The sequence below is a fragment of the Mesoplodon mirus genome, assembly GCF_964341445.2.
Source record: "Mesoplodon mirus genome assembly, chromosome: 10".
Taxonomy (NCBI): domain Eukaryota; kingdom Metazoa; phylum Chordata; class Mammalia; order Artiodactyla; family Ziphiidae; genus Mesoplodon; species Mesoplodon mirus.
In genome coordinates, this window is record NC_138986.1 from 18,880,824 (window position 1) to 18,896,815 (window position 15,992).

Below are 15,992 nucleotides of genomic sequence, written 5' to 3' on the forward strand. Positions count from 1 at the left end.
AAAGACCACCCTTTCTCATTCCTCTGCAGTGCCACCTTAGTCTTAATTTGAGCGCTTATATAATATTGGGTTTGTTTCTACGCTCTCTTCTCTTCCATTAGTCTATGTGTCTGTGCTTGCACCAATTCTTAACTGCCTAAATTACTGTAGCTTTATTATAAGCCTTCTTTTCTGGCAAATCAAACCTCTCATTTTGTAATTCTTTTTCAGCTTTGTTATAGCCATTCTTGTTTCTTTGCATTTCCATATACATCTTAGAATCAGCATCTCAATGTTCACGAACACACCTGATGGTACTTGTGTTGGAGTTGCGTTGAGTCTGTAGATCAATTTGAGGAAAATTGAAAACAGCGAGCCTTCAAAAATATTGACATGGTATATCTATCATTTGTGTAAGTCTTAACACCTTTCTGTAATATGAAGAGGTCTTGAATTGTGTGTAGTTGGTTTATAAAAATAAAAATGATTTGTGTAGAATGAGTTTAGATTCAATGACCCTGATAATTCTAAAATTTTATAGAATTGCATCTTCTATGTGTCGAAACATATTGTTTTTTTCTTACTTTTCAATCCTTATACATCTTGTTTTTGGTATTTTATTTCATTGGCTAGGACTGCCAATAAAATTTTGAATAAAATTGGAGAGAGTAGGCAACCCAGCTTTTGAGAGGAAGTTTTCAACATATCCCCATTAAGTTTTGTGTGTGTGTGTGTGTGTGTGTGTCTTTGCCGCGTTGGGTCTTCGTTGCGGTGCGCGGGCTTCTCATTGCAGTGGCTTCTCTTGTGGAGCATGGGCTCTAGGCGCGTGGGCGTCAGTAGTTGCAGCACATGGGCTCAGTAGTTGTGGCGCACACGCTTAGTTGCTCTGCAGCACGTGGGATCTTCCCAGACCAGGGATGGAACCCTTATCCCCTGCATTGGCAGGAGGATTCTTAACCACTGCTCCACCAGGGAAGTCCCCCCATTAAGTTTTTTTTTAATAAACTTTTCATTTCAGGATAGTATTAGATTTATAGAAAAGTTCAAAGACAGTACAGAGAGTTCCTATGTACATCACCTGCTTTCCCCTGTTGCTAATATCTTACATTATTATGGTACATTTGTCACAGTTAATGAACTGATATTGATACAATTAACTAAAGTCTATATTTTATTCAGATACCCTTCGTTTTGACTTAATGCCCTTTTTCTGTTCCAGGACCTCATTCAGGATACCACATTACATTTAGTGAACATGTCTCCTTAGGCTCCTTTTGACTGTGACAGCTTCTTAGACTTTCCATGTTTCTGATGGCCTTAACGATTTTGAGGAGAACTGGCTAGGTACAGCTGACCTTCGAACAACAGAGTTTTGAACTGTGCAGGTCCACTTACATGCAGATTTTTTTCAGTGGTAAATACTGCAACACTACATGATTTGCAGTTAATTGGAATGGTGGATACAGAAAGCCGACCATAAGTTATACTTGGACTTTCCACTGTGAGGAGGGTTGGCGGCCCACCCCCACTGATGTTAAGTGTCAGCTATATTTTGTAGAGTGTGCCTTAATTGGCATCGTCTGATGTGTTCTTCATGACTAAATTTTGAGTTATGTGTTTTGGGGATAGGAAGACCACAAAGGTCCAGTGCCACTCTCATAAGTCAAGGGTACATTCAATCATGACTTACCACTGTTGATGTTAATCTTGATCACTTGGCTGAGGTAATGTTTTTCGGATTTCTTCCCTGCAAAGGCTTGCCCCCAACCCCTCACCTCCCTTTCCATATTGTTCTCTTTGGAATGAAATTGCTGTGAATAACCAACACTTAAGGAGCGGGGAGATGTGTTCCACCTCCCTGAGGGCAGAATCACTACATAAATTATTTAGAATTCTTCTGCATGGTAGATTTGTCTTTTCTCTCATTTATTTATCTGTTCAATTATTTATATCAGTTTATCAGGAATTGATATTAGGATAATTCTGGACTTATAGAATGGGATAGAAACGATCCCTCTGCTTCTATTTTCTGTAAGAGATTGTGGAGACTTGGTATTATTTTTTCCTTAAATATTTAGTAGAATTTACCAGTGAAACTATGGATCTAGTGCTTTACCTTTTGGAAGTTTATTAACTATTGATTCATTTCCCTAAGAGATACATGGATAGTCAGGTTATCTAATTCACCTTATGTGAGTTTTGCTCGTTTGGGTCTTTTAAGGAACATTTCACCTAAATTATCAAATCTGTGGCCATAGAATTGTTCATAGTATTCCTTTATTATTCTTTTTATGGGTTCTGTAACAATGATTCCTCTTTCATTTATTGTATCAGTCATTTGTTTTTTCCTTGGTTAGTGAGGATAGATGTATGGATTTTACTGATTTTTTTCCCCAAGGAACTAGCTTTTGGTTTTATTTATTTTTCTCTATTGACTTCCTATTTTTAATTTCATTGATTTCTGCTCTACTTTTTACTATTTTTCTTCTAGCTTTAGGCTTAATTTACTGTATCTAGTTTGCTAAGGTAGATTAGGTTTTAGATCTTCCTTCTATTCAAACATATGAATTTAATCCTGTACATTTACCTCTAAGCACTGCTTTCACTGCATCCTACAGTTTGATAAATTGTGTTTTCTTTTATTTAGTTCAAAATATTTAAAAATGTATCCTGATATTTCTTCTTTGACCCATGTATTATTTAGAAGTATATTAATTTCCAAATATTTTGGGATTTCCCGACTATTTTTCTGTTATTGATTTCTAGTTTAATCCTATTATAGTCTGAGAACATAACTGAATGATTTCTATCCAGTATGGCAGCCACTGGCCACATGTAAATTTCAATTTAAATTAATTAAAATTAAATTAAAAATTAAAAGTATTTCCTTAGTCTCACCAGCTATATTTTAAGTGCTTAATATCCACATGTGGCCTAGTGGCTACTGTACTGGTTAACACACATAAAGAACTTTTCTACCATTGCAGAAATTTCTTTATTTTCTCCCAGCTTTACTGAGATAAAATTGACATATAACATTGTGTAAGTTTAAGGTATATACTGCACTGATTTGATACCCTTATATACACTGCATAATGATTACCACCATTGCCTTAACTAACACCTCCATCACATCCCTTAATTACCATTTCTTTTTTGTGGTGAGAACATCTGATTTACTCTCTCAGCATCTTCCAAACATATAATACAGTATTGTTAATTATAGTCACCATGCTGTACATTAGATCCCCAGAACTTGTCCATCTTGACATCGCCCCATATCCTCCACCCTCAGCCCCTGGCAAGCATCATTATATTCTGTTTTTATGAGTTTGGCCTTTTTAGGTTCCACATATAGGTAACACCATGCAGTCTTTCTCGGTCTCTGACTCATTTCACTTAGCATAATGCCCTCAATGTCCATTCATGTTGTCACAAATGATAGGATTTCCTTCTTTCTCATGGCTGAATAATATTCTGTTGTATATATATATATATGCCACATCTTCTTTATCCATTCATCCCGTGATGGACACGTAGGTTGTTTTCACATTGTGGCTATTGTGAATAACACTGCACTAAATATGGGAATGCAGGTATCTCTGTGATATCCTGTTTTCATTTCCTTTGGAAATATACCCAGAAGTGGGGTTGCTGGATCATATGGAAGTTCTATTTCAGACAGCACTGTTATAGAACATGACATAGGAAAATATATTTATCATTTTAGAATAAGTTAGGATTTTTAAAGCAGTCACAGAGACTGTCATGACAAAGGAAAATATGCTAAAACTACATAAAACTTAAAAATTTTTCCTTAAAAAAGCCAATAGGAGGGCTTCCCTGGTGGCACAGTCATTAAGAATCTGCCTGCCAATGCAGGGGACAAGGGTTCGAGCCCTGGTCTGGGAAGATCCCACATGTCGTGGAGCAACTAAGCCCGTGGGCCACAACTGCTGAGCCTGCGCTCTAGAGCCCATGAGCCACAGCTACTGAGACCGAATGCCACAACTACTGAAGCCTGCATGCCTAGAGCCCGTGCTCTGCAACAAGAGAAGCCACCCAATGAGAAGCCTGTGCACCGCAACAAAGAGCAGCCCCTGCTCGCTGCAACTAGAGAAAAGCCCGCGTGCAGCAACAAACACCCAATGCAGCCAAAAATAAAAATAAATAAATTAATTAATTTTTTAAAAAAAGCCAATAGGAGAGTACAAGGTAAGTTAACAGAATAGGGAAATATATGTGCTATAAAATTTTAAAAAGCTCAATTTTGAAGCATATAATTTATAAAACTTATTATGAAAACACATATGACAAAATAGAAGAAAGATAGAAAAAGACTTGAAAAGATATTTCACAAAAGAGGATTCAAATAGCCAACAAACATATGCAAATATGACCAGCCTCATTAGTCACCAGGGAAATGATAATTTAAACCATAAATCAATGTGAAATCTTTTCACACTTTCTAGATTGACTAAAATTAAAAAATGCTTACAATACCAATTGTTGGCAAAGATGTGGAGCAATTATGGCTCATATACACTATAAATATAAAGAGAGAGAGAGAGGGATTCTTTAATTTTAAAAAATTGCCTTACTTCGTGTTTATAGAGGTTGGCAAGTCCAAAATGTGTAAGGAAGTCTCACAGGATGGAGACCTAGGGAAGAGGTGACATTGCAGCTTAAGTTTGAAGGCAGTCTGCTGATGGAATTCCCTCTTCTTCAGGGGAGGTCAGTCTTTTTCTTAAGGCTTTTAACTGTTTAAATGAGACCCAACTACATTATGGAGGGCAATCCGATTTACTCAAAGTCTACTGATTTAAATGCTTATCTCATCTAAAAAATACCTTCAAAGCAGCATCCAGACATGTTTGACGAATATCTGGGTACTGTAGCCTAGGCAAGTTGACTCATAAAATTAACCATCACACCTAATAATCCAATATCTATGCTAAAAACAAAAACAGAAAACAAAACAAAACTCGACCTTTTATAAATGTTCACAAGAAGTCATGTACAATGCATCATTGACTGTAATATGGAAAAAATAGAAACAACAAAAGGAATAAATAAATAAGCTATGATTCATATATTTATATAGTGGGATAACTCACAAGAGATAAAATAAATGAAACATGAATACATGGAGAAATCTTCAAAAGTATAATGTTGAGTGAAAAAAAGTAGGTTTTAAAGTTATTTTGATAGTATGAAGCCTTATGGGGTGCAGAAGACAGTTTGCAGTTACCTTTTGGTTTCCCTTGTTTTGTGAGCTTCTTTCCTTTCCTCTCACCTCCACTTTCCCTTGCCAGTGACTCCTTTACTTTCTAAATAAACTACTCACACTTGAAACATTATCTTAAAGTTAGCTTTGAAGAAATTCAAACTAAGTCATGTGTTATGCATAATTCAAATATGAAGTAAAAAATATTCTGTGTGCAAATATACTCAAGGAAACCCCAGTCCTTTCAAAAGGATCTTGGTTTCTTCCTGTGACTTATAATGTCTCATTTTATTTTTTTTCTTTATGTTCTAGGTCCTTATTTTGATATCTCCTCCAAGCTCTCAAAAAGACCTGCAAAATCTCTCATACAATAGTATCAGGTAAACTATTAACTCCATGATTTTCCATGAAGATATTCATCCTGGAGCTTTAATTTGGACTGAGAGTTTTTAGACTGGCTGCACAGCTGTTCTGGAACTTTCCTTTGCTGTTATTCTGGATTTTTTCTTCATTTCTCCTACATGTTGGAGCTCTGACATCTTGGATCCCAAGTCTACCTCATCTTAACTGGAGCATATTCTTTAATAACTTTCTGAGAAAAGTTGCTTTGAAAATAAATATTTAAGTCCTTACATGCCTAAAAATGCTATTACTCTACCCTTACATTTGATTTAATGTTTGAATAGTTATATGATTCTATATTAGAATTTTTACTCTCTCAAGTTTAATTTCAAAGGCATTTGTTTATTGAATTCTTAATTTTGGCATTACTTTATCCAGTCCAATGCCATTCTGATCAACATTTTTTCATATGTAACCTATTTATTTTGTATGGAAGGTTTTATTCTCCTCTTTATTCTTGATATTCTGAAATTTCATAAGATTTTCCTTGGTGTAGATCTTTTTGTAATCATTGGACCCTTTCAATATGCAAATTTTTGTCACTCAGTTCTGGGAAATTTTCTTGTATTATTTCTTTTCGAAATTCTCCCTCTTAATGATCTTTTTTTTCTCATTGTGAAACTTCTATTATCTGGTCATTTAAAATCTGGGATGGAATGTTTTTTGTTTCTGTTGATTTTTTTATTTTACATTAGTTATTACTACAATAATCCTGCATAACAAACTTCTCTAGAGCTCAGTGTTATGCAAAAACAAGCATTCATTTTCTTGTTCATTAGTCCATAGTTGGCTGGGGCTCCATAAGGTTTGACCAGGGTCAGCTGGACTTGGCAGATCAGGGTCATCTGCTTCATGTACTTCTTATCTTCCTTAGACCAGTGACTTCTCAAATGACAGATGTTCAATGAAACAAATAGAAACTCATGTGCCTCTTGAGACTGTGGTTTGGAAACAACACACTCATTTATATACACACTCTTTTGGTCTTGTAGTCCTAGCCCAACACCAATGGAGTGGGAAAATATTCTCTACTCTATGGGGGAAAAAGAAGAAATATGTTCTGAAAATATAATCTAATTTATCACACTTACACTATATTTCATTTTTGGAGAAGTTTCTTCTTTCTGAATGATTTTCTCTTGATTTCTCTTTTTTTTTTTTGCAATCATATATTTTATTTCCAAGAACTCTTCTTTGCTTTTTGTTCCATTTTATAAAAGTACTATTTTCTTTTTAAACAAACAGAAAGATTTCTCATAACTACCTTAAAAATTGATTGGTTTTTTAAAACAATTTTTGTTGGAGTATAGTCGCTTTACAGTATTGTGTTAGTTTCTACTGTACAGCAAAGTGAATCAGCAATACGTATACATATATACCCTCTTTTTGACTGTTTTTTTTTTCTTTCTCTTTCTCTCTCTCTCTTTTAAAAATTTTTGTTCTGCTTTCTAAATTTCTCTTGGAGTCCTTTTTCCTCTTTATTATGTCTCTGTCTTACATATTGGAGGCAATATTTAAATGTCTAATAATACTTCATTGATTTAAGAGTGAGACAGTGTCATTAAATGGAATTCTGTGAATGTGGGTAGGGATTATTGACTGGTGGAGTTCACTGTAGGATTCTTTGATGGGAGGCCCAGCTATTTTATTGCCTCTTTCCATGTCAGTATCTGTAGAGCCTGTCTCTTTGTCTACTCAAGCTTTCCAGAGGTTAATTTTCCAGTCTCCTTTCTGGGAACTATAAGCCTGGTTGCTAGTTAGAGAGAATGGAAGTCTCCATGTTCAGCCTGGAGATATGCCCCCACTCTACCTCTTTTCAGGATGACACCCCTCATTTATTACATCATGCACGGTATCCTTTCCAGTATAATTTCTCCTGATTATAAGGCTTATGCATTCTATACGCATGGGGATGGGTAATAACCTGCTGTACAGGATTGCAGAGATCATCCCATTAAAGAAGCTATTAGCAAAATAGCATCCTGTACTAAAGAATTGAACTTAAGTGACATTAAACTAACTTTAACTGTTCAGAGTCTACCTTAGAGTTCTACCATTGTCCTCAAGGGAATCTTTATCTCCAGTTCCTGAGTTTTTCCAGGTTTGCACTATGAATTATGTTGTTTCTTATAAGCTCTTCCCTTGCAAGTTCCTAGATTTCTGCATTCTCATCTGTGTTATGTCAGTTACCACTCTTTGTGTGCTTTCCACCTCCAAAATATTTGTAGTCATTTCTCATTTCCTGTTGTCTCCTTTCTCCATCTATTTGATCTTTTGGGTTTTTAAGCTTTTAAAATTCATCTGTTGTCATGTTACTGGAATTTTAGGAGCAAATAGAGAGAAACACATATGTTTAATTTGCCATATTTAATCAGAACACAATGATACTTCTAAAATTCAAATCAAGTCAGTCATATCTCAACCCTGTTTAAAAACCATCAATGGCTCCACATAAAACTCAATTTGAAGTATAAGCTTTGTAAGATGGCACTTCTTGCTTGTCAACAACCCTACTCCCACTCATACTATCACTATCACTCATTACTGAAATTCATTCTGTTTCCTACGATGCCATGCTTTCTTTTATCTTGGGGCATTTGCTCTGAATTTCCCCTTTCCCCTCTATTCCTTTTCTAGCACCTAAAAGTCTTCAGTTCTCAGCTTATCATCTGCTCTTTCTACTTCTTAGGATGGATGCCCATATTTTCTTGCTATAGCCCCCTGTACTATGCTAGTCTGCATTATATGTACATTAAGAACTCTGTGTCTCACTCTGCATTATGAAGGCTAAGCAGGGTCTTGGTCTTCTTCACTACAAGAGCATCAACACTCAGTATCTATGTAGCAGGTACTCATTAAAAAACTGATGAGTGATATGGGTCAATGGAACAGAATAGAGTGCCCAGAAATAAACCTACACACCTATGGTCAATTAATCTTCAATAAAGGAGGCAGGAATATACAATAGAGAAAAGACAGTCTCTTCTGCAAGTGTTGTTGGGAAAACTGAACAACCACATGTAAATCAATGAAGTTACAACACTCCCTCACATCATACACAAAAATGAACTCAAAACAGGCTTAAAGAGTTAAATATAAGACATAAGATAAAACTCCTAGAAGAAAATGTAAGCAAACTTTCTCTGACATAAATCATAGAAATGTTTTCTTTGGGTCCATCTCCTAAGGCAATAGAAATAAAGGTAAAAATAAACAAATAGGACCTAATCCAACTTACAAGATTTTGCACAGCAAAGGAAACCACAAGCAAAATGAAAAGACAACCTACGGAATGGGAGAAAATATTTGCAAATGATGTGACCCACAAGGGCTTAATTTCCAACATATACAAACAGCTCATACAACTCAATAATAACAACAACAAAAACAATCCAGTCAAGAAATGGGCAGAATACCTAAATGGACATTTCTCCAAAGGAGACACACAGATGGCAAATAGGCACGTGAAAAGATGTTCAATATCGATAATTATGAGAGAAATGCAGATGAAAACTACAATGAGGTATCACCTCACACCAGTCAGAATGGCCATCATCAAAAAGTCTACAAATAATAAACACTGGAGAGGGTGTGGAGGAAAGGGAACCCTCCTGCATTGTTGGTGGGAATGTAAATTGGTCCAGCCACTATGGAAAACAGTTCCTTAGAAAACTAAACATAGAGTTGCCATATGATTCAGCCATCCCTCTCCTGGGCATATATCTGGAGGAAACTCTAATTTGAAAAGATACATGCACCCCAATGTTCATAACAGCACAATTTACAATAGCCAAGACATGGAAGCAACCTAAATGTCCATTGACAGATGAATGGATAAACAAGATGTGATATATATATATGTATATGTATATATATATACACACAATGGAATACTACTCAGCCATAAAAAAATGAAATAATGCCATTTGCAGCAACATGGATGGACCCTGAGATTATCATACTAAGTGAAGTAAGTCAGAAAGAGAAAGACAAGCACCATATGATATCAGTTATATGTGGAATCTAAAATATGGTACAAATGAAATTATTTACAAAGCAGAAATAGACTCACAAACATAGAGAACAAAGTTATGGTTTCCAAAGGGGAAAGGGGGTAGAAGAGGGATAAATTAAGAGTTTGGAATTAACAGAATCAAACTACTATATATAAAATAGATAAAAAACAAGGTTCCACTGTACAGCACAAGGAACTATATTCAATATCTTGTGACAAACCATAATGATAAAGAATATGAAAAGGAATATATTTATATAACTGAATATATTTGCTGTACACGAGAAACAGAACATTGTAAATCAACTACACTTCAATAAAAAAAATTTGATGAGTGAATATTGAATGACCACTAGACCTTATTCCAAGACCTGGGTTCACATTCTAGCTTTATCCATTGACAAAATTTGTGATCTTTTAATAAATAAAGAGCATAGGATTTAGAGGAATTTCTGGCTCCACCATTTCTTATGTGATCTCAAAAGATCACAACCTCTAAGTCTCCATTTTCTCAGCTTTAAATGGAGTTAAAAATATATGTCCTGCTTTCTGCACAAAGTGATATATAGATAATATTCATAAATATGCAGTACATTTTATAAATGTACAAAGTATGCTAAAAATAAATCTTACTTTAAGAAGCTATTGAATACCTAGTACTGTGTTCCCTGCTTGCCAAGTTCTTTGCTGTGCATGTGTAAGTGTGTTTTTTATGTGCACTTCTGTTTAAATTAGCAACCTCTCATTTTTCTTAAATGTCTATAGTGATATAATATGATTAAGAACAAAAACACAAAGTTCCCTTATTATTAGTATAATTTTAAGTAATTATAAATGTGTTAAATATTTTAGGTGTATCAGGCAATAAAATTTTGCAATATTTTTCCATAGGTTATGTATTACTATGTAACAATTATAATTTTAATTCCATGTTCATTTCATATAATTTTCAATGGCTAATGTAGAACAGCTTGGCAAAATATAAATGAAATTCTAGCCAGTTTGGACAATTCTCTTTATTGCCTTCTGTTTCTACATTGGGCAGGATAATCTAATATTCATGAGATCATAGAGCCAAATGCAATTATAATCTCTTCTCAGTTTGTAGGAGATGGTATTTTGTATTCCAGACTCTTTGGGGGCCCTACAGTTGTTTGGAGGCAAGATGCACTTTTAACTATTTCTTCAGAAAGTTAGTTGACATGATCTGCCAGGAAATGCACAGTCATCAACTTTATGACTGATTCTTATATTGAATTGAATATCCTCTTGGAATCCACCAAAGGCCATTTTTGAACCAATTTATCTGCTTTTTCTATCTGCAATATGATTTTCATGTCCAAATTAGTCATTCCAATGTTTATTCAATTGCCTGGAAATTTTAAAAGGAAATGGAAAAGATAGGAGAAAAAATATTTAAGAAATACCTCTTTTCTCTGAACAATTCATTTGAGAAGATGTGAATATACAAATCTTGCATTCTCATGTCTTCACGGGAATGTTTTCATGGTTTGATAGAGAATTTTATAACAAAGATATGGCTTGAAAGGCACATTTCAACACAGATTATGTCATGTTTGTAAACTATTTAATCTGTTTCGAATTTTGAAATATTCAGTTGGTAAAGCATGGTGCCCCTTTGCAATTGTACTAGGTAGCAATTGCTTGTCTAGTTAATGTACATAGCACTTTGAGGAAAATGCAAATACTAGTTCAAAGTCACTGTAGATAACGTAAGTTCACTTTACTTGAACATTTGCTCTCTGGCAAATATTATTTTAAAACCTGTAACACCTGTTTATAGCTGGATAGCTCTGTAATATTGGTACTTTTACTGTCCACATTTTACAGATGAGAGTATGGGCCCTAAATGACACAGGTAAGAGGTGGTAGGTCCCAGACATCTGATTCCAGAGTCCCTACTCCTCACTATGCAGTACTGCAGACTCCTGCCCTCATCAGTTAGCAGCTTAAAGGGGCAAGTAAACAATCCTCTGTCATGCATAACAATTGGAACTGCTTGGCCGCAAGAGGGCAAGCTTTGCAAATTCAGCCCTGTTGATGTGATAATGTCACATATGTCCTGGCACTCATAACTAATTAACCTAGGAGTTTTCTTGTAGCAAAAGACCATGAAGTCTCAGCAGTGTGTTCCAGCGTCTGCATTTATGGCATTTTGAGTCAGTGAGGATATCAAGGGGCTTTCAAGATTTGCTACACATTATTCAAATATGTGTTAGTGGTTGAAGGATTACATATCACAAAATACCTTAGTCAAAATTTCTAGACTCTGACCTTTGAAAACAAAACCATGAGTCCAGAACCAGCACAGTTGTCATAATTGGACAAAGGTACTCTGAAAAACAAGATGCTAGGTCAATAATTTTCTTTTCCTTTCTTCCAACAATTATGCATTAAAATATTTATTGAGGTCAAGTTCTATTCCAGTAATTGTTCAAGTTGAGTATAAAGTGCTCGACGCAACCAACATTGTTCTCATTTTCATTAGTGTAGTGGTCAGGTGACTCTAAGTTAAATTTCTTTAAAAAACAAGCCTCAAATGGTGGTGGCTTAACATAGAAAAGGTTTATTTTTGCTCATATAAAATCTGATATGGATGTGGGTGAGTTTCTAGGCAGCTGTCTACCATGTGAGGCTCTGGAATCCAGGCTGCTTCTGTCTTCATCAAATCAGAGCAGAAGAGAACAGGGTAGTCTTGCATCAGCTATTAAATGCTTCGCCTCTGAAGTGACACATGTAACTTCTCTTCACAGGGCTTTGTTTAAAACTAGTCAGGAAGGCCTGTCTACATATAAGGAAGTTAGGAAAGTATAAGCCCATTGTGTGCCTGAAAAAAGAGGAAATCAGAAGTTTCTCCCATGTGTAGATTACTGTTTCTAGAAGACTAAACAGAGAGTAAGCAAACACATTTGTATTACAAAAGATAGGGAGTTATACCAATAGTTATAAATACATTAATATGATGAGCCCTATTTATGTATACAAAAGCTAAAACTCAGACAATTGTCTAGCGACAGATATATTAAGAAAAGTGTTTTACCTATGATATGTTTTCAAGTTTGAACCAGGGTCTCTCAAATTTGGCCCTATTGACAATTTGTACCTGATAATTCTTTATTGTGGGGCTTTGCAGTGCATTATATTATATTTAGTAGCAACCCTGGTGCCTAATCACTAGATGCCAGTAGGCAATACCCCTCCTCACCCAGATGTGAGAACCAAATATCCCTCCAGACGTTGCCAAGTGTCCCCGTGAAGGCAAATTCACCCTGGGTTGAGAACCACTGGTTTGCACTATTCCCTGTACTTTTTCAATACCAAACCTAGAGTTAACACAGTAACATGCACGCATACATACTTTACAGTTATGTAAAGCACTTTACATGGCTTCATCTCAAGTAAAATAACTACAAGAGACTGTGAGGAAACAAGTTGAAAAAGGCAAAATGCTTCGTCCATATCACAAGGGGAGTAAATGTCAGGGAGACAACTCAATCGAAGTCCTTTCACTCCAGATTCATAAATATTAATTAGTGTTTATTGCACACCTCTTATGTGACAGTCATTATTCTAGAGGATATAAAAATAAGAGATCGGTTCCTGCTCTCAGGAGACTCACAGCCTAGTGAATCAAAAAGACAATTCAATATAAAATTACATAGGAGGTAATTAAACCAAGTACTCTGAGAGAAGGGCCTGTAGTTCATCAGAGGGAGGTACTTCACCCACAGAACTATCAGAAAAGTGATAGAAATCCTGCAATAGAAAGGAAGGAATGATAGGAAGCCATGGGACAGAGAGTGTCGAATATTATTTCTGAGTCACCACGGGAAAAAAAATGAACTAAAATATAGAGAACTACAGAGCAGATCAAGAAGAAAGAAAAGATAATATTCTTTGTGTGAGGGAAAACTTGTGAAAAATACTGCTAAGCCTTCAACATGCAGGCAAGTGTTGTCTGAATGGTTGCAAGATACAGAAACACCCTCACTTTGTGTGTTTTCTGCAATGTTGATTCAAGTGAATCCTATCGAACTCAAAGAAGAAATCCTACTACAAAAAATCATTAAAAATTAAAAAACAAATAAGTGCAAACTGTTTCTGAAGGAGAAACAAAGTGAATGATAAAGAATAGGTTTAAAGAAGGGCATCTTTCATATAAATGACAAGCAATAGGATTTCTGAAAATGTAGCCAGCTGGAAGGTCACTGGGCAGCTCATTTATTCAAGGTTTGAGCTGTGGTCTCTTGGAATGAACTTGTTCTAAACTTCTGGTTTGACTGTGTCTTAATATTTAAATATCTCAATTATTTTTCAGCTTAAGAATGATTTTTAAAATGTGGAGATTCCTTAGCCTGAGTGTGATTCTCTGTCAATGTATGACTTCATAATTTAGCCCAGTAAATGACTATAAGCTACATAGAGTATGCCTGTTCTTTAAACACCCACTCGTGATCCTGGGGATTGTTATGGAGTGAAACACGTGTTTAATTCCTTGTTTAGAAAGCAGAGAGGGTGCAAAGATTATCTTCTCAAACAGGAGCATTTAGTCAGTTTGTGTCTGTGTTTGTGTGTTACAGGTTGCTGTAAATAATTATATACTTGTTTTGTTTTTTTATTCTTTTTCAATGGTGGGAACTACTTCTTATTCAATTATATATTTCACACAACCCCTCATGGTGTCTTGTGCAACGTAAAGTTCAATGAAATGAATTAAATTGAAGAGGCTTTCTCATTAGATTTTAATTTCCCCAATATGCTAAGGTTTATTGCCTTTTTTGCATGATAAGTTTATTTTATAGAGCCATCCCAATTAATATGCTTAGGTATCTCTGCTGACCATGTTTCAGAAATAATAATAGCATGAATTTTAAAATTTTTCTAGCAATTTACTTGGCTTTAAATAATTCATCCTTCATACTAACTTCTGTAAAACTCTGTAACAGTTTAGACACTACCCCAGCTTTCGATTCTGGCTGATAATTATGAGGTTTCTTCCTGTCAAGGAATAGTAACAAAGGAGAGCCTCCTCTGCCTTTTGGAGTGAAAGGACCTGGAGGCGGAGGTCAAGAGAAGAGGTCATTTCCCCAGCCAAGGGGGCAGCTTATCCAGAAATGCACAAGTGCTGAAACAGGAATGAGCAAAAGATTGGTGAGCAATATCCTCATCAAATGAACTCAGCTGGATTACTCACTTTTGACCTGCCCTACCTATGGATGAAGAGGAAGAGAGAGGAAAGAGAGAGAAGAAGGAGAAGAAGGACATGATAATGCTGTTTGTTTTATGTGTCACACAGGCAAGAACACACTGTTTTTTTAACATCTTTATTGGAGTATAACTGCTCTACAATGGTGTGTTAGTTTCTGCTGTATAACAAAGTAAATCAGCCATACATATACATATATCCCCATATCCCCTCCCTCTTACGTCTCCCTCCCTCCCTCCCTGTCCCACCCCTCTAGGTGGTCACAAAGCACCGAGCTGATCTCCCTGTGCTATGTGGCTGCTTCCCACTAGCTATCTATTTTACGTTTGGTGGTGTATATATGTCCATGCCACTCTCTCCCTTTGTCCCAGCTTTCCCCTCCCCGTGTCCTCAAGTCCATTCTCTAGGGGCAGGACAGGAATAAAGAACACACTTTCGAATTAGGGGTATTGCTGGAGGCAACAAATCCTCAAATGTATTTGAAGTCAATTTTGTTGAGTAAGAGCATAAGTAAGTAGAAAAAGATTATGAGTTTCAAAAGATTATTACTTTAAAGTTTAATTTGTATTACTCATGAAATATTACCTTAGCTGACTTGAATTTTACCTAGCGTGTCCTTCGATCATCAGGTTTTTCCTCACTACTGGACCATTCCTTCCACCCCACACCCTCCTCCAGCTACCACCTTCTTTCTTTCCTTTTGTTCCCCCATTTATAGAAAAAAAATTACAAAAGCAGTCTATCCTTAGTTCTTCCACTTGTACTTCTCTTATCTTCTGTTGTAAGGGTAACAGTGATCTTCCCGTAATTAGTCTATGGGAAGCTCTGGGTTCTCATCTCATTGGCCCTCTCTCTGCGTTTTCACAGCAAAGGAGCTTTCCTCACTGACACACTCTCATCTCTTCCTACTGGGCCATCTCTCTCTGGTCCCCCTCCTCTCTCTTCATTCTCTCAGACTTTTATGATTCTCCGTCACCCTCAATAACCATGATATGGTGGTGTTCCTCAGGGAGCCTGGTTTTCTTCTTTACCTACACGACCCCCTAGGTAGCATCATCCAGTCTTATGGTTATATATATTGTCTGTGTTTTGTTGACTCTCAAATGTTCATGCTTGACATGTGCTCTGAACTCCACTCTTTT